This window comes from Adiantum capillus-veneris, chromosome 1, assembly GCF_014529385.1.
Source record: "Adiantum capillus-veneris isolate H3 chromosome 1, ASM1452938v2, whole genome shotgun sequence".
Lineage (NCBI taxonomy): Eukaryota > Viridiplantae > Streptophyta > Polypodiopsida > Polypodiales > Pteridaceae > Adiantum > Adiantum capillus-veneris.
The window spans coordinates 51,121,882-51,145,167 of NC_140931.1; the positions used below are offsets into that span (position 1 = coordinate 51,121,882).

General features: G+C 41.6%; 1 pseudogene across 1 annotated transcript; it reads left to right on the forward strand.

Moving 5' to 3' along the window:
* The first annotated feature begins 21,176 nt into the window (after positions 1-21,176).
* On the forward strand, positions 21,177-22,277 carry LOC147464721 (uncharacterized; annotated as a pseudogene). The gene is made up of 3 exons (XR_015187755.1): positions 21,177-21,802; positions 21,877-21,941; positions 22,024-22,277. The product of XR_015187755.1 is annotated as an uncharacterized LOC147464721 (transcript).
* The last annotated feature ends 1,009 nt before the right edge of the window (positions 22,278-23,286 follow it).

The window sequence follows — 23,286 nt, forward strand, 5'->3', positions numbered from 1 at the left end:
CACCAATAGGGTATCGACCATCTTATGTACAGTATCAAATACCAAACCAACAAAGGATGGTTTCAGAACCTCCCAAGTGCAAAAATGGGTCAAAAAAACTTTCAATGGGAATGGAGATCCCTATGAACATGTTGCTCTCTACAGGCAAGTGATAAGAGCAGAACATGTTATGAATTTCAGACCATAGTATGAGGGCCTTGGGAGCGCTCCATACAAAGCAAGACTTGTTGCAAAGGGATTTAAGCAACAACAAGGTGTGGACTTTGAAGAGATATTTACCCTTGTTGTTAAGATGACCACTTTCATAAAATCTAATATCTAACCAACCCAAATGATTTTCTCATATTAAATTGATCACTTAATGTGGGAGAATAAATGGGAACAAGTGTTAAGATATAGATATGTGCTTATAGATCTATCTCAACACGGGGCCAATAGTAAAGGGGCCCAAATGGGAGATGGTCTATCAAGAGCAAGGCTAACCAATGGAGCATAAGACCTTAGGGTTAGCTTCATTGAAGACCTCCAATAATGTGTGTAAAAGTCCTTTGACCTTAGGTAAGCTAGGGCTGAGCTTGAGGTGGGAACCCGGTCCAAGCTCGAGGTGCTTGACCTGCTTGAGGTGCTTGTCGTGCTTGAGGTGTTTGTCCTGCTTGAGGTGCTTGATTAAGGTGCTTGAGGTGCTTGAATTACTCCATGCTTGAGGTGCTTGACTTGCCACTTGATTAAGGTGCTTGAGGTGCCTTCACATGCTTGCCTGAGATGCTTGTGGGAATACCCCCTAGTCCAAGTGCTTTGTCATGCTTGATGACTAAGGTGTTTGAGCTCCTAAAGTTAAAAGCATCCCTACAGAGAGGGGGGGCGAGCCCTTTTCCTAGGGATTAGAGAGAGAACACACACTCACACTCACAAGGGAAGCCCCAGCTTGAAGAGGCAGCAAGGACACATGTCAGGTCCCTACCCATGTTACCTTCATGTGTTGCTTGAAGCCTATTGGCTAGGCTTCAAAGGGGTCCAATGATAAATTACATGAATTATCTAATTGTTTTTGAATTTATCAAGTCCTCTCTCTCAAAGGGGAAAGGGGGACACTTGTCCCAAGGCTATCCCTGTTGCTTGTAATGGCTTTTGCTTGTGATTGGCTAGGCCTGGAGGAGTCTAATGAGCTTCAAGCATGAGCTACAAGGGGGGGTCAACCCAATCAAGCTAGGGGGGTGCTTAGGGGGTATACTCACCCACACACACTCACAAACACTCTCATTGTGTACTATGCAGAGTGCAAGAGCTCCCTCTCCTTCTCCAAGCAAGTAGAGGTTGAGAGCCTACACCAACACTCTTGGCTATGGAGTGCAAATCCATCCAAGAGCCATGCTTCAATGCTTAATCTTGTCATCTCCTTCTTCTTCATTACTATGCTATTATGTATGCTAGCAACAAGAGTATGATAAGTGAGGAACTAATTCTTTCTCCTACGAAATGTTTCTTCTTCCTCTTCCCTACCCTCATTCCCTGCTAGCTCTCTCCACCTTCGAAGGTGTTTGAGGTCTTGGGACTGAGGCTTGGTATAGTTAAAGCTTTCTTCAAGTTTAGGTTATGCTATGATGGTGATGCATGAAGCTTTCCATCTTCATTGCTTCACCTAGGTCACAAGGAACACAAAGAATGTATTGTAACAAGTCTCTCTTTATGGGAGAAATCATAATACAAATGCCTATTGGAGGGGGGACCGGCTCCACATAAATCCGGTCCTCAACTGTTGTCATGTTCTCTAAATTCTCTCTCTTGCAAAAGTAATGTCTATGCCAAGTTAACTAATTGCTATGATTATGTTGCTATCTTCAATTATGTCAACCCGCTATGCTCACAAAATCATTTCTTGAAAGTACTCTCATTAAATTCGCTACTCTCAAATTGAATAGGCAAATTCCATTACATTGGTATCAGAGCATTTGGTTTCTCTTTTCTTGCTTAAGAAGAGAGGTCCTTAAGTAGCCTATAAATGGTTGATGTTGTTAATTATAATAGAGTAAGTGGAACTGGGATCTAATATCGGTTTTGTTAAGCCACTATGTGGGGGATTGTGCACACCTCGGGAGCTTTGGACTTAATAATGGAGTCTTTTTAGACTTGCCTACGGCTTTACCATTATTGAGCCATAAGAAGTCCGAAAGGAGCTAGCCCTTGGCAACTCTGCTATGTTAGACCTACTCCTCTACTCTCTATAATTAACCACTTTGAGCCGTGGTGTGTAGATACTTAAGAGCCGATTTTCAAAGGCTAAGAGGAGTGGCAACTAAGGTTTTGTATTGCCAAAGCATACACTAAGTATAAACATAAATTTTTTAACATGGTTGACAATAATCAAGAGAGTAGAATGAACATTGATAGCTTTGATTTTGCACATGAAGGTGCTAATGATGATGCTCCCATGTTTGTGAATTATCTCGTCACTAGGTTGCAACAAGCTATGGGCAACCCTATTTTGCAAGCCGAAGTTACTCAACAACTTCGTGCTTATGGAATTTCCCTTCCTCTCCCAGAGGAGAGAGAGCTTAGGAGGCCTCTTGAAGAGACCCCCAAAAGAAGAGTCTCTCCCCCATTCAAGAGGAGGAATCCAAAGAGAAAGAAAGCAATGACAGTTTAAGTTTCCTCTGAAGATGTGGCTCCACGAAGACGGCGGTCTAGACGATCGCCTACTCCTCCCAAGAGGAAAAGAGCAACCTATAGTCCTTCTCCTCATCACTCTGAAGGCAAGAGACAAACCAAAGGAAAAAAAGGGCTAGGAAGAGGTCACCCTCTTTCTCTTCACCTTCCTCCTCTTCCGAAAACTTCCTACCTCTTTTTTTTCGCGTGTGAAAGGTTCATGGCTAATTCTCCTAAGAATACAAGAGGGCTTACGAGGACAATCGCAAGATGTGAAAGTTATGGCTATTCTCCTAGAGAATACAAGAGGAAGGACATCGCAAATCATTTCCTGCATGGCGAAGGTCACAAAAGCTAAAGAAGTTCAAGGAGGGAGGAAAGAGTATCTCTTTTCTCACCTACGATGGCACCTTTGGTGCTACCGACAAAGTGTTGGCCTTCATCCAGCAATTTGATGCGGCCTTTGGGGACGAGGGCTTCACAGAGTCCTCCAAGCTACGCCATGTAGCTATGCACTTCCAAAAATCAGCTCGTCAATGGTGGGCTAGCCTTCGTGGCAATGGAGAAGCCCCAAAGACATGGAAAACTCTACGAGTTTCCATCATGAAGCAATTTCTTCCAAGCAATACCGAATGGCGCGGCTTGAAGCTTCTCTCTCATGAGTCTATCAACAAGTATGTAGACAAGTTTTGGGATTTACATCTCAAAGCTACTGTCTTTCCAAAGATAGACTTTGCCGAACAAAGACAGCAATTCTGTGCGGGATTACCTGAAGAGATGGCCGAATACATCAACTCTCAACGGCCTGGTACTATTACCGAAGTAATCCATCACACCATGGTTGCTTCACGCATCAATTTCCATCAAGGGGCTAGACGTAATGTCAAGCCCATGGAAAACAAAGATAAAAATGATTCAAAGGGGAAATCCAATGCACAAAATAATTCCCAAGGCACTTCCAACAACAACAATAACAACAACAACAATCGGTCCAAGGAGAAGGAGTTTACAAAGGTAAAAACAAACTCTCTCCTAAAGAGCTTGAAGCTTTTCGCAAGGACCATAAATGTTTCAAGTGTGGGGAGCAAGGACATGGCTATCGTTCTTGCCCCAAGAAGAATACTCGCAATGAGACTCCTAGGGCTTCCACCATCGAATCTCCAAAAGAGGATGCTCATTGCAAAGGATCATCACTCTCCTATGCTTGGGAAAGGTAAGAGAGCATGATGCCTTCATCTTGTTTGACCCTTGCTCTACTCTCAACTTCATATCAATAGAGTTGGCCACCAAGTTGGGCATTCAAGCTTTTGAGATGGGAGATATAGTAACAGCTGATGCAACTTTCAAGGGACAACAAGCCTCCATTACTCCCTTGATTGGGAAGTTGAGGCTTCATGTCCAAAGCTATGTCGACAAAGAAGACTTCTTCATCTCTCCTTTCCAACATCTGGATGTTATCCTAGGGCACCATGGTTTGATCGCATGGCTGCCAACATGAAGTTCCCTGAAAGGAGAATTTACTTCACCTACAGGGGAAAAAACATGTATATAGATGCTAGTGAGCGTGGTCGTACTATTCCACATGTAAATCCTCTTTCTTTTGATAAATCAATGAAGAGCTCAGTTTCTGCGTACATGATTTATGTCAAAGAGTCTCTAAAAGCTAATAATGTTTCATCAAATGAAAATGATAGGAATCAAGAAGAGTTAGACTTGTCTACTTTTCTAAAAGGATTCCAATGTATTCATCGATGATATCCCTATGGACCTACCTCCAAAACGAGGGGATGATGACCATCGTATTGAGCTCCTTCCAGAAGCTCACCGCCTAACAAACCTCCTTATCGAGTCTCACAAGCTCAACAAGAGGAGATTATGAGGCAAGTACAAGATTGGTAGACAAAGGGATGGTGAGGCCTAGTTCCTCTCCCTTTTGTTCTCCAGTTCTTTTAGTGCAAAAGAAAGATGGTACATACCGTATGTGTGTGGACTATCGAGCACTAAACCATATCACTATCAAAAACAGATTTCCCGTGCCTCGGGTAGAAGATCTGTTTGATAAGCTACAAGGCTCTACTTACTTCAGTAGGATTGACCTTAAGAGTGGCTATCATCAAATAAGGATAGTGGATGAAGATATCCTAAAGACCGCGTTTCGCACAACATTTGGTCTTTATGAATATCTAGTCATGCCTTTTGGCTTGACTAATGCACCAGCTACTTTCAATCGTCTCATGGAGAAAAATTTTAGACGATATCGTAAATTCACTGGAGTGTTCTTTGATGATATCATCATCTACTCCAAGTCTTTGAGGAACATAAGCAACATCTCCAAGTGATTTTTCAAGCCTTGAGGGAGAACAAACTTTTTCTCAACCAAAAGAAAAGTGAATTCTTCCTTCAAGAGATTCAATATCTAGGTCATATTATCTCTCACGATGGTATTCGTATGGATCCATCAAAGTTAGAGGTAATAAAATCATGGCCTAACCCAAGGAATCTACATGAGCTAAGAAGCTTTATTGGTATGTGTGCATACTATAAACGCTTCATAGCAAAATTCTCTAAAGTAGCAGGACCACTACACGACTTAACAAAGAAGAACGTTAAGTTTGTATGGACTGCTAAGGAGCAAAATGCTTTTGAAAAACTCAAAGAGAAGCTTACCTCCCAACCAGTCCTCGTGCTTCCGATCTCTCAAAGCCATTTGAGGTCCAATGTGATGCTGTGTTGATTGCCTTGGAGCGGTTTTTCTTCAAGAAGGGCATGCCATAGCATATGAGAGCTGAAGGCTCAATAGTGATGAATGAGTCTTGGGCATTATGAGAAAGAGCTTTTAGCTGTTCTACATGCCCTAGATACATGGAAGCACTACCTATTGGGGACTCTCCATTTATCCTACGAACCGATCACCAAAGTCTCAAGTATTTCATGACGCAAACCAAACTTTCCAACAAACAAATGAGGTGGGCAAATTTTCTTTCGCAATTTAATTTCCATATTGCTCACATAGCTGGTAAGCACAATCAAGTTGCCGATGCACTTTCACGACGACCAAAAGTTAATGCGGTGTCTATAGCTACTCACAATGATCTATCCTCTATGATAGATGAGTATGCTACTGACCCTGACTTTAGAGACATAAAGTCAGCCCTTGCTTTGGGGAAGAAAGAGGAACCATTCACCTTGCATGATGGTTATCTTCTCCACGGAAATAGGCTATGTGTTACCCATTCCCTTCGTGAGAAGGTTATGTATGAATCCCATGCTCCTCCATATGCAGGGCATAGAGGAATTCACCTACTACTCCCGAGGAGTAGAGACGTATTTCTATTGGCCTACCATGAAGTGGACATACAAGAGTATGTTTCAAAATGTGTAGTATGCCAAAAGACCAAGTATGATAGAGGGAAGCAACCTGGATTACTCCAGCCATTGCCTATTCCAAATTCACCATGGGAGATATATCCATGGATTTCATCTTTGGATTACCCAAGTCTATCCCCTGGGAATACAGGAATAGGACAAGAATAGTCGACAGGTTTAGCAAGCAAGCACATTTTATTCCTGTCAAAAAGACTATTAAGGCACATCAAATGGCAACTCTCTTCATATCTCAGATTTTCAAGCACCATGGATTACCCACATCCATCGTGTCAGATAGAGATCCTAGAATGACCAGTAATTTCTGGAAAGGTCTCTTTGAAAATCTAGGAACAAGATTGAATTTCTCTTCGGCCTATCACCCACAAACGGATGGCCAAAGTGAGATAGCCAATCTTACGATACTCGATCTACTCAAGACTTATGTTACCGAAGTAGATCAACGCTCACAATGGAAAAAGTATTTACCTCTAGTAGAGTATGCCTACAATAATATTGTACATACTTCTACGGGGAAAGCACCTTTCGAGATCATAGAGGGAAGACCTAAAAGTCCCTTGCTACTCAAAGTACATGGGAAGATCTTCGCCGCCGATGAGTATAGCCGTGACCTACAAGAATCTTTTCAAAAGATTAGGGAGGCTATAGCCATCTCTCAACAAAGGCAAAAAGCTGCTGCTAATAAGCACAGAAGAGCCTTAATGTTCAAAGAAAATGATTGGGTCTTACTCAAATTTCCTAAGGCTCGATTAAGGCAAACGACGGGCAAAAATCCTACGGGCCATCAAAAGTATTATGCTAAACTAGGAAAAAGATACTGTGGTCCTTTCCAAATCTTGAAGCCCATCAATGTGATGGCTTATCAACTCAAGTTGCCCAACCATTGGCTTATACACAACGCCTTTCATGTAAGCCTACTTAAGCCCTATAAAGGAGAGCCACCAACAGAAAATTATTGAACCCTCCCGAAGTTGAAGACCAAGAAGAGGTGCTACAACCCGAAGCTGTCCTTTGGCATGAAGACAAGGTACTACGACATGGTAAGATAATCCGACGGTATCTTATTAAGTTCAAAAATTATCCTTTTGAAGATGCTAGATGGATGCAAGGAGTACAACTTAAGGATAGTATGAACCTTGTCAATGCTTACAATGCTTCCTTAGAGTAAGCAAATGTACAAATGTCTTTTAAATGACTCATGTTTTTGTCTTATATGACTAGTCCTCTTTTTAATTGTGCACAAATTTAACTAGTATGCATGATTAGAATCATGTTTGTGATGATGACGTCTCTCAAACACCAAGTAGAATTTGTCACTCTACTTTGGGAGAATGAAATGGACTAAAGAGCAGACATGCTTGCGGCAGCTATGTCTCCCAAGCACCAAATGGATTAGTCATCCATCTTGGAAAGATGTCGTAGGGTTAAAAAAAAGGGATCCTCTACCCGCTAAGTACGATTGACTAATGACTGAGGCTTTATCTCTTCTACCTCATAGTCGAGGACGACTATGATTTCAAGAGAGAGGTAATGTCATAAAATCTAATATCTAACCTACCCAAATGATTTTCTCATATTAAATTGATCACTTAATGTGGGAGAATAAATAGGAACAAGTGTTAAGATATAGATATGTGCTTATAGATCTATCTCAACACGGGGCCAATAGTAAAGGGGCCCAAATGGGAGATGGTCTATCAAGAGCAAGGCTAACCAATGGAGCATAAGACCTTAGGGTTAGCTTCATTGAAGACCTCCAATAATGTGTGTAAAATTCCTTTGACCTTAGGTAAGCTAGGGCTGAGCTTGAGGTGGGAACCCGGCCCAAGCTCGAGGTGCTTGACCTGCTTGGGGTGCTTGTCGTGCTTGAGGTGTTTGTCCTGCTTGAGGTGCTTGAGGTGCTTGACTTACTCCATGCTTGAGGTGCTTGACTTGCCGCTTGATTAAGGTGCTTGAGGTGCCTTGACATGCTTGCCTAAGATGCTTGTGGGAATACCCCCTAGTCCAAGTGCTTTGTCATGCTTGATGACTAAGGTGCTTGAGCTCCTAAAGTCAAAAGCATCCCTACAAGAGGGGGGGCGAGCCCTTTTCCTAGGGATTAGAGAGAGAACACACACTCACACTCACAAGGGAAGCCCCAGCTTGAAGAGGCAGCAGCAAGGACACATGTCAGGTCCTACCCATGTTACCTTCATGTGTTTCTTGAAGCCTATTGGCTAGGCTTCAAAGGGGTCCAATGATAAATTACTTGAATTATCTAATTGTTTTTGAATTTATCAAGTCCTCTCTCTCAAAGGGGAAAGGGGGACACTTGTCCCAAGGCTATCCCTGTTGCTTGTAATGGCTTTTGCTTGTGATTGGCTAGGCCTGGAGGGTCCAATGAGCTTCAAGCATGAGCTACAAGGGGGGTCGACCCAAGCAAGCTAGGGGGGTGCTTAGGGGGTATACTCACCCACACACACTCACAAACACTCTCATTGTGTACTATGCAAAGTGCAAGAGCTCCCTCTCCTTCTCCAAGCAAGTAGAGGTTGAGAGCCTACACCAACACTCTTGGCTATGGAGTGCAAATCCATCCAAGAGCCATGCTTCAATGCTTAAGCTTGCCATCTCCTTCTTCTTCATTACTATGCTATTATGTATGCTAGCAACAAGAGTATGATAAGTGAGGAACTAATTCTTTCTCCTACGAAATGTTTCTTCTTCCTCTTCCCTACCCTCATTCCCTGCTAGCTCTCTCCACCTTCGAAGGTGTTTGAGGTCTTGGGACTGAGGCTTGGTATAGTTAAAGCTTTCTTCAAGTTTAGGTTATGCTATGATGGTGATGCATGAAGCTTTCCATCTTCATTGCTTCACCTAGGTCACAAGGAACACAAAGAATGTATTGTAACAAGTCTCTCTTTATGGGAGAAATCATAATACAAATGCCTATTGGAGGGGGGACCGGCTCCACATAAATCCGGTCCTCAACTGTTGTCATGTTCTCTAAATTCTCTCTCTTGCAAAAGTATTGTCTATGCCAAGTTAACTAATTGCTATGATTATGTTGCTATCTTCAATTATGTCAACCCGCTATGCTCACAAAATCATTTCTTGAAAGTACTCTCATTAAATTCCGCTACTCTCAAATTGAATAGGCAAAATTACATTACAACCACTTTGCATTGTGTTTCTTGCCTTAGCTACCAAAGGGGACATTTAACTTGTCCAGATGGATATTAAGACTAAATTCTTACATGATGATCTTCATGAGGACGTATATATGCAGCAACCACAAAGGTTTTTGGAGAAGGGTAGAGAGCACTTGGTTTGTAAGATCAAGAAGAGCCTTTATGGCCTTAAACACGCACCAAGAGAATGGTATCATAAGTTTGATTCATTTATGCTCTCTCAAGGTTATAGAAGAAGTGACATCGATCATTGCCTCTATACTAAGCGAGTTAAGCAAAGCATGGTAGCTTGTTGGTTTTTATCCTTTAAGTGGATGACATGTTACTTGTTGAAAATAACATTAATGAGTTAGCTTCCTTGAAATAAAAGTTGAATGATAGCTTTGACGTGAAATATTTGGGGTCATATTTTGGGCATGCACATTGTGCGAGATAAATATAAGAAGTTGCTTTACTTATCTCAACAAATTATATTGAAAAACCACTCAAAATTTCAATATGGAGAGAGGGAAGGCATAGAATACTCCACTGCCTCCATATGTGAAACTATGCCTAAATGATAGTCCCAAATTTGATGTAGAAAAGGCTAAAATGGCAAAGGTGCCATACTCTTTGCAGTTGGTAGCTTAATTATGCAATGATATGTACATGATTAGATATTGCTTTTGCAATGGGAGTGGTCAACCAATACATGTCAAATCCTGGCAAGAAACATTGGGGGGTAGTGAAAGGAGTCATGAGATATCTGAATCGTACAAAGGAATTGTGCATTTGGTTTGGAAGAAAATAAGCACATGTACTTGGATACACTAATTATGCATGGGATATGGACAAAAGGAGGTCTACTTTAGGTTACGTCTTCATTTTTATTGGTGGTACTGTTTCTTGGTGATCTCATTTGAGAGTTGCACATCCATGTCAACCATCAAAGCTGTGTATATTGCAGCATCAAAGGCTTGCAAGGAAGCTATATGGCTTGCTCGACTAGTGAAAGACTTGGGAATTTTTGTTGAGGTGCCTACATTACACTGTGATAGTCACAATGCTATCATGTTGGCAAGGAATCCAATGTTTCATGTGAAGATAAAGCATACAAATGTTGTAATAGAAATGGCCTAATAACTTGTAGAGTAGCGGAATTAAGAGAAATTATTTGCTGAAATTACTTTGAGAGCATAATGGGTGAACTTCATTAATGGTAGCAACATAAAAATAATAGTTAATTAACTAGGCATGAACAATAATTTTGCAAGAGAGTGAATTAGAGAACATGACAACAATTGAGGACCGGATTTATGTGGAGCCGGTCCCCCCTCCCCAATAGGCATTTGTATTATAGATTCTCCCATTAAAGGAGACTTCGTACAATACAATCTTTGTGTTCTTTTTTACCTAAGTGATGTTATGAAGATGGAAAGCTTCATGCACCGCTAGCATAGCATAATCTTTGAAGAATACATTAACTGGACCAAGGCTCAGTCCCAAGACCTCAAACACCTTCGAAGGGGGAGAGAGCTAGCATGGAGTGAGGATAGGGAAGAGGAAGAAGAAGTAGTATACGAGAAAGAGATATTCCCTTACTTATCATCACTCTTCTTTAGCATAGCATAATAGCTTAGTAATGATGAAGATGAAAAGGATGGCAAGCTCAAGCTTTGAAGCATGTCTCTTGGTTGGATTTGCACCCCATAGCCAGAGAGGCTAAGTGTAGGCTCACTCTTCTCAAGGAGCTTAGAGAAGGAGATGGAGCTCTTGCACTTGCCAAGCACATAATGAGAGTGAATGTGAGAGTGTGTGGGTGAGTATACCGTGCAAGCTAGGCCCATGCTTCCTTGGTCGACCCCCTCTGGCCAATCACAGCCTTAGTGCATATCAAGCAACAAGGGTAGTCTTGGGGCAAGTGTCCCCCTTTCCACTTTGAGAGAGAGGACTTGATAAATGCAAAAGCAATTAAATAAATGTGGTAATTTATCATTGGACCCCTTTTAAGCCTAGCCAATAGGATTCAAGCACCTCATGAAGGTAACATGGGTAGGGTCTTGACATGTGTCCTTGCTGCCTCTCTAGGCTTGGGCTCACCTTGAGTGTGTGAGTGTGTGTCTCTCTCTCTACCCTAGGAAAAGGGCTCACCCCCCCTCTTGTAGGGATATTTTTGACTTGCTTTGATCAAGCACCTTAGTCATCAAGCATGACTAAGCACTTGGACTAGGGGGTGCAAGCATCTCAAGCAAGCATGTCCAAGCACCTCAAGCACCTTAGTGATGCAGCAGGTCAAGCACCTCAAGAACCTTAATCAAGCACCTCAAGAATGACAAGCACCTCAAGCACCTTAATCAAGCACCTCAAGCAGGACAAGCATCTCAAGCTTGGGCTGGGTTCCCACCTCAAGCTCAGCCCTAACTTAGGTCAAAGACTTTTAACACTAACCTTTGGAGGTCTTTAATGAAGCTAACCCTAAGGTCTTCTAAGCTCCATTGGTAGCCTTACTCTTTGACAGACCATCTCTCATTTAAGCCCCTTTACCATTGGCCCCTTGTTGAGATAGATCTGTAAGCACATGTCTATATTCTACCTCTTATTTCCATTTATCTCTCCCATATTAAATGATCAATTCAATATGAGAAAGTCTTTTTGGAATAGGTAGATATTAGATTTTATGACATTTCCTCTCTCTTGAAATCATAATCGTCCTCAACTATGAGGTAGAAGAGATAAATTCTTAGTCATTAGTCTACGTTACTTAGCGGGTAGAGGGTCCCTTTTTGTTAGGAAATAAGACGTAGCTAAATAGATAATTGAGTGATACTTAATGGAGAGAGACAAATTTACATACACGAGATTATAGAGTAGAGAGAGAGAGAGAGAGTACACACAATATACGTGGTTCACCAATGTGGGCTACGTCCACGAAAAAGCAGCCACTCAATGGCTTTAGTACTTCAAAACAAGAAGTAGTTTACAAAGAGATTATACCCTTTTGGAGCTCCCGCATTGCTTCACTCTCACCACCTTACACCCATCTTGTTGCATCAACTTCACACTATGAAATGTGTGTAGAAATGGCCTCCTTTTATAGGCCAAAAGGGTTGTCCTCTCTTATGAGAGGCAGCCATGTGTAGTCGCCCTTGTGTGAATAAGTCCAAATCGGACCCTCCAATCTGCCTATGTGTGGCCGCCCTTGTGTAGACAAATCCACTTTTGAATTCGGCCACCGGTCACGGCCATTGACTTCTTCCGACCACCGGCCACCCACCGGCCAACGGCCAACCGACTGCTTTCCGGTCGCCGTCCGGCCATAATATTCCGGCCCCTGATTTTTGGCCGTGAAAATTTTGGTTTCCGGCAAGTGATTTTTATTTCCGGTGAGTGATTTTCCTTCACGCACGATGGCTTCTCCTCATAATGGGGCCTTACAAATGTGCGCTTTTACCAGAGAAAATTACAAGGGGTAAATCTGGCTCCATACTTAACACTTTTTACCCTATGACATCATTCCAAGATGGATGACTAATCCATTTGGTGCTTGGGAGACATAGCTTCCGCAAGCATGTATGCTCTTTAGTCCATATCATAATGCCAAAGTAGAATGACAAGTTCTACTTGGTGTTTGAGAGACGTTGTCAACCAAACATGATTCTAAGCATGCATACTACTTATATTTGTGCACAATAAAAAGAGAACTACTCTTATAAGACAAAAATATTGGTCATTAAAAAGAAATTTGTACATTTGCTTACTCTAATGTAGCATTGTAAGCAGTGATAAGGTTCATACTATCCTTAAGTTGTACTCCTTAGATCCATTTTAGCATCTTCAAAAGGATAGTTTTGAACTTAATAAGATACCGACGGATAATCTTACCATGTCGCAGTACCTTATCTTCATGTCGAAGGACAGCTTCGGGTTGTAGCACCTCTTCTTGATCTTCTACTTTGGGAGGGTCTTCAATAATTGGTTCACTTGGTGGCTCTCCTTTGTAGGGCTTAAGTAGACTCACATGAAAAGCATTGTGTATGAGCCAATGGTTGGCAATTTAAGTTGGTAAGCCATCTCGTTGATTGGCTTCAAAATTTGAAAAGGGCCATAGAATCTTTTTTCTAGTTTAGCATAATACTTTTGATGGCCCGTAGGATTTTTGCCCTTCGTTTGCCTTAATCGAGCCTTGGGGAACTTGAGTAAGACCCAATCGTTTTCTTTGAACGTTAATGCCCTTCTGTGCTTATCAGCAACAACTTTTTGCCTTTGTTGAGAGATGGATATAGCCTCCTTAATCTTTTGAAAAGATTCTTGTAGGTCACGGCTATACTCATCAGCAGCGAAGATATTCCCATGTACCTTAAGTAGCAAGGGACTTTTAGATCTTCCCTCAATGATTTCAAAGGTGCTTTTCCTATAGAAGTATGTACATTATTATTGTATGCATACTTTACAAGAGGTAAATACCTTTCCCATTGTGAGCATTGATCTACTTCTATAACATAAGTCTTTAGTAGATCAAGTATTGTAAGATTGGCTATCTCACTTTGGCCATCCGTTTGTGGGTGATAGGCCGAAGAGAAATTCAATCTTGTACCTAAACTTTCAAAGAGACCCTTCCAGAAATTACTAGTCATTCTATGATCTCTATTTGACACGATGGATGTTGGCAATCCATGGTGTTTGAAAATCTGAGATATGAAGAGAGTAGCCATTTGGTGTGCCTTAATAGTCTTTTTGATAGGAATAAAGTGTGCTTGCTTGCTAAACCTGTCAAGTATTGTCCATATCTCCGTATTCCCATGGATAGACTTGGGTAATCCAAAGATAAAATCCATGGATATACTCTCCCATGGTGAATTAGGGATTGTCAATGGTGGCTGGAGTAATCTAGGTTGCTTCCCTCTATCATACTTAGTCTTTTGGCATACTACACATTTGGAAACATACTCTTGTATGTCCACTTTCATGGTAGTCCAATAGAAGTATGTCTCTACTCCTCGGAGAGTAGGTTGAATACGTCTATGCCCCGCATAGGGAGGAGCATGGGATTCAAACATGACTTTCTCACGAAGGGAATGGGTAATACATAGCCTATTGCCATGGAGAAGATAACCATCCTGCAAGGTGAATGGTTCCTCTTTCTTCCCCAAAGCAAGGGCTGACATTACGTCTTTAAAGTCAGGGTCAGTAGCATACTGATCTATCATAGAAGATAGATCATTGTGAGTAGCTATTGACACTGCATTAACCTTTGGTCATCGTGAAAGTGCATCAGCCACTTGATTGTGCTTACCAGCAATGTGAGCATATGAAAATTAATTGCAAAAGAAAATTTGCCCACCTCATTTGTTTGTCGGAAAGCTTGGTCTGCGTCATGAAGTACTTGAGACTTTGATGGTTGGTTCGTAGAATAAATGGGAGTCCCAATAGATAGTGCTTCCACGTGTCTAGGGCATGAATAACAGCTAAAAGCTCTTTCTCATAGATGTGTAGGACACGTTCATTTGTGTTGAGCCTTCGGCTCTCATATGCTATGGTGTTCCCTTCTTGAAGCAAGACTGGTCCAAGGCAATCACCACAAGAATCACATTGGACCATAAATGGTTTTGAGAGATCGGAAGCATGAGGATTGGTTGGGAGGTAAGCTTCTCTTTGAGCTTGTCAAAAGCATTTTGCTCCTTAGCAGTTATGAATACTTAACGTTATTTTTTGTTAAGCAATGGTCCTGCTATTTGAGATAATTTGCTATGAAGCGTCTATAGTATGCACACATACTTATAAAGCTTCTTAGGTCATGTAGATTCCTTGGATTATGCCATGCTTTTATTACCTCTAACTTTGATAGATCCATTCGGATACCATCTTGAGAGAATAATATGACCTAAGTATTATGAATCTTTTAGAGGAAATAATTCTCTTTTCTTTTGGATGAGAAGAAGATTATTCTTCCTTAGCGCTTGACAAATCATTGTTATGTTCCTCCAAAGACTTGGAGTAGATGATAATATCATCGAAGAACACTCCAGTTAATTTACAGTAAGGTCTAAAGATCTTCTCCATTAGACGATTGAACATGGCTGGTGCGTTGGTCAAGCCAAAAGCATGACTAGATATTCATAAAGACCGGACGTTGTACGAAACGCGGTCTTTAGGATATCTTCATCCACTATCCTTATTTGATGATAGCCACTTTTAAGGTCAATCCTACTGAAGTAGGTAGAGGCTTGTAGCTTATCAAACAGATCTTCTACCCAAGGCACGGGAATCTATTTTTGTAGTCATATGGTTTAGTGCACGATAGTCCACACACATACGGTATGTTCCATCTTTCTTTTGCACTAAAAGAACGGGAGAACAAAAGGAGAGGAGCTAGGCCTCACCATACCTTTGTCTACCAATTATTGTACTTGCCTCATGATCTCCTCTATTGAGCTTGAGAAACTCAATAAGGAGGTTTGTTAGGCTGTGAGCTTGCTGGGATAAGCTCAATGGGATGGTCATCATCCCCTCGTTTTGAAGGTAAGTCCATAGGGATATCATCATTGAACACATCTTGGAATCCTTTTAGAAAATTAGACAAGTCTAACTCTTCTTGATTCCTACCATTACTTTTGATAATCATTAGAACCTTTTTGAGGACTCTTTGACAAAAATCATGTACGAAACTGAGCTCTTCATTGATTTGTCAAAAACAGGAAGATTTACAAGTGGAATAGTGCGACGGGCTCATTAGATTTATATACATATTCTTGTCCCTGTAAAGTGAAGTAAAATCTTTCAGGAAACTTTATTTGGCATCATTCGGTCGAACCATTGTGATAGGATAGCATCCTCATGTTGTGAGGTGAAGGAAGAGAGTCCCAAATCAAGATCATATCCATCATTTTATAATATGAAGCTAACTAAACAATTGTTGTCCTCAATTAAACATATCATTTTGAACAAGTATCTTCCCAATATATAATTTTTGGACAACTCCCTATGAAATTCTGAGTCAGCCAGGGTCAAACAAGTAGGCTCATGCTCTCATCACTTGATAGGATGCAGAGCTGAGTCTTTGAATGAACATCTTTTTTGGAGCTTCGATGGCGGAAGAAGTCCATCTCTATATTTATTCCATGCTTCCTTCTAACATTATTATAGGATGCGCTTAGGAGTCCCACCGCCGCGCATTTTTTTTGGGGCAAGACGGTAGGTATGTCCTTCCTCTTGTATTCCTAGGAGAAATAGCCATAGCTTTCATCAAAAGAGGAGGAAGGTGAAGAAGAAGGAGAAGAGGGTGACTCTTTCCTTGCCCTTTTCTTCCTTGGTTTCCTCTTTCTCGTTCAGAGTGGCAAGGAGACGGCCGGCGGACTATGGTTTGAAGATTTCCTCTTGGGAGGTGTTGGCAATCGCCTAGGACCGCCGTCTTCTTGGAGCCAAATCTTCATTGAACTTAGGGATTCAGTGCTTTCTCGTTCCTTGGATTCCTCCTCTGGAATGGGAGAGAGTCTTCTTTTGGGAGTCTCTTCAAGAGACCTCTAGCTCTCTCTCCTATTTGAAGAGGAAGGGTTATCCCATAAGCACGAAGTTGTTGAGTAATTCGGCTTGCAAGGTAGGGTTACCCATGGCTTGCTGCAACCTAGTAACAAGGTAGTTAACAAACATGGGGGCACCATCATTAGCACCTTCACGTGCAAAATCAAAGCTATCAATGTTCATTCTACTCTCTTGACTATGGTCGGCCATGTTAATTAAACTTATATGTTTGTTTAATGTACTTTTGGCAATTCAAAACTTCAGTTGCTACCTCTTAGCCTTTGAAAATTTCGGCCCTAAGGTATCTATACCAACGACTGGAATTCGGTTAATTATAGAGAGTAGTGAGGTGGGTTAATATTGCAGCATTGCCGAGGGATAGCTCCTTTCAGATTCTTATGGCTCAATAATGGTAAAGCCGTAGGAAAGTCTAAAGAGACTCATTATTAAGACCAAAGCTCCCGAGGTGTGCACCATACCCCTAGTGGGCTGCAACAAAATCGTTACTAGATCCCAGTCCCACTTACCCTAATATAATTAACAAAACCAACCATTTATAGGCTACTTAAGGACATCTCTTCTTAAGCAAGAAAAGAGAAACAAATGCTCTGATACCAATGTAATAGAAATGGCCTAATAACTTGTAGAGTAGCGGAATTAAGAGAAAGTGTTTCTGAAATTACTTTGAGAGCATAATGGGTGAACTTCATTAATGGTAGCAACATAAACATAACAATAATTAACTAGACATGAACAATACTTTTGCATGAGAGAGAATTAGAGAACATTACAAAAATTGAGGACCGGATTTATGTGGAGCTGGTCCCCCTCCATAGCATTTGTATTATAGATTCTCCCATTAAAGGAGACTTGATACAATACAATCTTTGTGTTTCTTTTTGACCTAAGTGATGCTATGAAGATGGAAGCTCATGACCCTAGCATAGCATAATATTTGAAGAAGCATTAACTGGACAAGCCTCAGTCCAAGACCTCAATACACCTTCGAAGGTGGAGAGAGCTAGCATGGAGTGAGGATAGGGAAGAGGAAGAAGAAGTAGTATACGAGAAAGAGCTATTCCCTTACTTATCATCACTCTTCTTTAGCATAGCATAATAGCTTAGTAATGATGAAGATGAAGAAGATGGCAAGCTCAAGATTTGAAGCATGTCTCTTGGTTGGATTTCACTCCATAGCCAGAGAGGTTAAGTGTAGGCTCACTCTTCTCAAGGAGGTTAGAGAAGGAGATGGAGCTCTTGCACTTGCCAACCACATAATGAGAGTGAATGTGAGAGTGTGTGGGTTAGTATACCTTGCAAGCTAGGCCCATGCTTCCTTGGTCAATCCCCTCTTTTAGCACTCCTAGGCATTTTATTGGACCTCCTCAAGCCTGGCCAATCACAGCCTTAGTGCATATCAAGCAACAAGGGTAGTCTTGGGACAAGTGTCCCCCTTTCCACTTTGAGAGAGAGGACTTGATAAATGCAAAAGAAATTAAATAAATGTGGTAATTTATCATTGGACCCCTTTTAAGCCTGACCAATAGGATTCAAGCACCTCATGAAGGTAACATGGGTAGGGTCTTGACATGTGTCCTTGCTGCATCTCTAGGCTTGGGCTCACCTTGAGTGTGTGAGTGTGTTCTCTCTCTACCCCCTAGAAAAAGGGCTCGACCCCCCTCTTGTAGGGATATTTTTGACTTGCTTTGATCAAGCACCTTAGTCACCAAGCATGACTAAGCACTTGGACTAGGGGGTGTTCCCACAAGCATCTCAAGCAAGCATGTGCAAGCACCTTAGTCATGCAGCAGGTCAAGCACCTCAAGCACCTCAAGTACCTCAAGCACCTTAATCAAGCACCTCAAGCAAGACAAGCATCTCGAGCTCGGGCTGGATTCCCACCTCAAGCTCAACCCTAACTTAGGTCAAGAACTTTTAACACTAACCTTTGGAGGTCTTTAATGAAGCTAACCCTAAGGTCTTCTAAGCTCCATTGGTAGCCTTTCTCTTTGACATACCATCTCTCATTTGAGCCCCTTTACCATTGGCCCCTTGTTGAGATAGATCTGTAAGCACATGTCTATATTCTACCTCTTGTTTCCATTTATCTCTCCCATATTAAATGATCAGCTCATTATGAGAAAGTCTTTTTGGAATAGGTAGATATTAGATTTTATGAAATATGTAAAGTACCACTTCATTCAGGATGTGCTTGAGGACAAGCATATGGAGCTTGTGAAGATGCACATAGATGATAACCCTGTAGATCTTCTCACCAAAGGTCTAGCTACTTATGGGCGAGAGCTAGATAGGCTACTCTAACATGATTGTACATACATATATATTTTATACCCCATACTTAAAGGCACATTGGCCTTTAAGTGGGAGGTTGCTGGGGTGGTAAAACTTAATGTGCTAGCCCTAAGTAAGTTCTCAACTAGACGCTAACACCGACCATTACATGTGTTTGCCCATGATAATGTATTGTTTGTCAACCTTGGCAAAACCAAGGTTATGGTATTCAATACCACACCGCAGTGGGTTAGGAGATCAACACCCACATTTTCTTATGGCCAGGAGTCAGTGAAGTATACAGATGCATACACTTACCTTGGGATAGCCTTTAGTGGTCCAATGTTTTCATCGAGGAGAGCAGTTGAGACGAGATTGACCAGAGCATATGCTACCCTAGGCAAATTAGAGAGGATGTGTTCGAAGGTTTCGTTCCAAGAACCTCAAACAAAGCTATGGCTCTTTGATACTTTAGTGGCATTAGTTATGCTTTATGGAGCCTAGATATGGGGACATTCAATGGACCACAATAGCAGATCTGGTAGCACTGATGGGTGGAGATGTATGGAGAGGCCTTTGGTTTCTATGATCTCTTGGATGATAAGAGTTAAGGCTTTAGTACCACATGAGATTATCAGAGCAGGGCTGGCTGCATCTTCACTTGTGGTCGAGGCACTCACCATATCAGTTTCTTTTTTGAACAATTTATGGGACCTCCCCAGACACATATATGCTCGTTTAGCTTTTGAGTCTTCCTGACAGCTAGCATTGCAGGGGGATACTACTCATTGGTATGGAAAGATAACATCATGGTTTGAGTTGCACGGTTTCAATATGGATAGATTGCCTAGTATTCTTTGGATGGTGCACCCTCTATGTCTATTACGGGCAGAAAGATTGCCAAACTCATTCGTCCATCAGGATGACCTATCTCAGCTCGATGCCAGGAGGACTTGGATTTAGCCGACACGAGAGTGGGCATGAAGATGGCTTCTTGTAGAGAGAATCTTCTCCATCTGACGGAGGACGGGTTTGTGACTAGACCTAGTTACATGGAAACACATTTATCTCGGGGGATACGGTGCGCTATTGGTCACCTACGCACCTCTTCACATCAGCTTGAGGTCAAGACTCGCAGGTTTAGGGGGATATCTACAGAGGATAGGATATGACGGCTATGCCATTTGGAGCTTGAGACAAAGCTACATTACATATGTCCCTGTCTTGTATATCATGAGATACAGGGGCGATTTCATTGACTTTGCTACTTTGGAGATCAGGAGAGAGACAATCTCAAGGTAGATTACAAAATTCTTTAGACCACCTACTGGCAGACAGAGGGGCAGACCACACAACAAAGCCCAGAGGCTACTGAGCTAGGGAGATCTAGACGCCCACAATTGGGGGTACTTCACAACATTGACAGAGATTACAGTAGATGATATGGATCACTTTAGCTTGATAGTAAAGGTACTTACCATGGCGGACATTGACAATATTCTATAGTGACCGATGCAATACATCCTCGGACAACGCCCGATGCTGGACATCCTCGGATAATAGAGCCCAATGCCGGATATCCTCGAACATTGATGTTCATACACTCGGATTGTACTACCCTAAACAGTTGTGAACCATGATAATAGCTATTTAGCTTTTATTTTTCTTTATTTCATTTTTATTTGGGAAAATTACCAAAATACCCCTCTAATTTGTGGAAATTCCCAAAATACCCCAAATTTCAAAAATTCCCAAAGTACCCCCATAATTTGTCATAAATTTCCAAAATGCCCTTCAAATTTTCCGAAATTCCCTTGATTGTGAGAGTAAATTTCTTCAAAAACAAAAAATTTGTAGCTTTTCATAAGAAGAGTGATTGTCTACCATACGAGATGCTAAATGAGTTGGTTATGTAGGCTTTGGAGATGAATTTCTTCAATATTTTTAGACATAATTACCTTTTTTTTTGGAGGTGATTTGCAAAAAAATTACATGCTAAGCACTCAAAAACCGATCTCAATTGTCAAACAAGAATAAAGATTAAAAAATCTTGAAGATCCAACGAAAATAGATACAAGGGTATTTTGGGAATTTTTGAAATTTGAGGGGTATATTGGGAATTTCCAAAAATTATAGGGTATTTTGGTAATTTCCCCCTTTTTTTTTTTTGTACCGAGACAGTTTGGTCTCTTGAGGACATATTCTCACTCTCATAGAGATAGAGCGTGTTTAGGGATTAGGGTTTGAACCGGTTTTTCTGCAGGAGAATGGCGTCTCGCAAGGTTATCCGCCGCCTGGGGGCCCTGCTGCATCCTTCAAGAGGCTTCTGCCATAAGCAGGAGCTCGGTGGTCAATTGCATCCGCGATCATCCAGTCAGCTGCTCGCGGCCTTGGAGCCGCATGTCACAAGTTCCGGGAAGGAACTTTTTCAAGGCCTCATGGACGTGTTCTGTTTAGAGAAGGAGGCCTGGAAACAGAAGGAGGAGGTCTGGAAACAGAAACAGAAAGAAATTGAATATCAAAAGGAGGCCATTGAGTATCGAACAAGGAGATCGCATATTTGGAGGTAGACCTCCTTAGATCCAAGGGTTTGAACAATACACGTGGGTTGTTCGAGAGAATGCAGGAGGTCCTTGCAACATATACACGTGCTAAAGGAAACAAAGCTTCCATTTTGTGGGAAAAAATCCTCAAGTGGTCTCCGGACTTGGCTGCTTGCGTAGAGAAGCACACCAATATTCCACTGCAAGATGTGCGGAAGCAAGCAGCGCACTGCCATACTATATACAACATTCTTTCGCAGCACGTGCACGCAGGTAAAGAATTGGCTGAACTGCAGGCCGCCAATGGGAGAATTTATTTTCATAGAGGGCCTATGTTGCCTGAACAGGTCCAAATATTTCTCTGTATTGGAAAGGCGGCGAAGTTTGACATTGAAGAAGACCTGTCTACCAGGTACACCTGCTACTCTTGTTGCTTTTATTTGTTTATTGTTTGAATGTTGCCTGTATTCATTTTATATATATTGATTGGACAGGCCGTGCTGAAGAGTTCAGATGTAGATCTGTTTGAATGTGGTCATGGTACGTATGATACTGTACATGAGACTATGGGCTCGCTGTAGAGTGATGAGGACTTTTTTTGGTTCTGATGATGTTCAGTGATGCGTAATGATTTATGTTGAGGACAGGTAGTCCTCAGGGTACATTATGCAGGTTGTGTAGAGAGGATACAAAATGTAAAAGCCTGGTTGCAGGTGTTTACTGTTAATCCAATGAGCTGTTTATTGTCTGAGTGCTTGAAGCTATATACCTGGATGGTTATATGGGACTCTGTGCGTGTAGGGACTTACTTGCAGGCTGGTGTCTGCTCTCTAGGATATAGTTTCTCAATGCCTGATAACAAAGGCTGTTTATTTTAATTATGTGTTTAGTTCTTGTTGTTTTTAACCATGCCGGACTATGTACTGTTTGCTGAACACTTTGAGGGCATTATACGGAGGTGTATTATACGCATATGATTGTGAAAGTTGGTGTGTTGGTTTATGATCTTTTAGTGTGTATGGTAATAGGTTATGTAGTCATACAAGGACACACACACATATGTATCTATACATATGTGACACTTTGAATCCCATTTTACCTCGAAAACTTCCTCTAGCTCAGTTGTGGTGTGTATGTATGAGGATTCAAATATGAAATTTGAGCTTGAATTTTGATTTTGATGCTCAAACAAGAGTTACTAGATTTCAAGTCTTCTTGTAAACAATTTCAAGGTTTGTCACTAACATCACATATTTTTCAACAAAAATAATTTCCTGCACCTATACAGCATGCACTAGATGTCTTGCAAGAGTCAAAATCCTCTTCATGCTTGTTTGGCGAGCTAACCATTCAGGTGTGTGTGGTTTGTTGAAACATCTGCCAACTAATACCATTATAAAGTAAGCTCTTGTTTACTCCCCCCTTTGTCCTCGTTTACTTTTCAGCATTCGACGTCCTCAGTCGCCCCTGCTTTTGTGCCCGCACTTCCTCGTCCGTAAGTGACACTGAGGAAGTCAAGGGATCGACGATGGGAGTGTAATCCGCTGTTGATGCATCCCATCGGAAAAAAGAACCACCAGTATGACAGATAGGTTTGGTGTGAGCAAGTATGTGGCCCGGTTTAAAATACATTACCGGTTTTTGGCAGACATTGGCCACTGTCACCAAGCTGCCTTAGGTTTATGGTTTTTCATTTGAATGGAGGAGCTACATGAAGTTTTCGTGGACCTGGGTAATTTGCTCGTAGCAGGTGCATG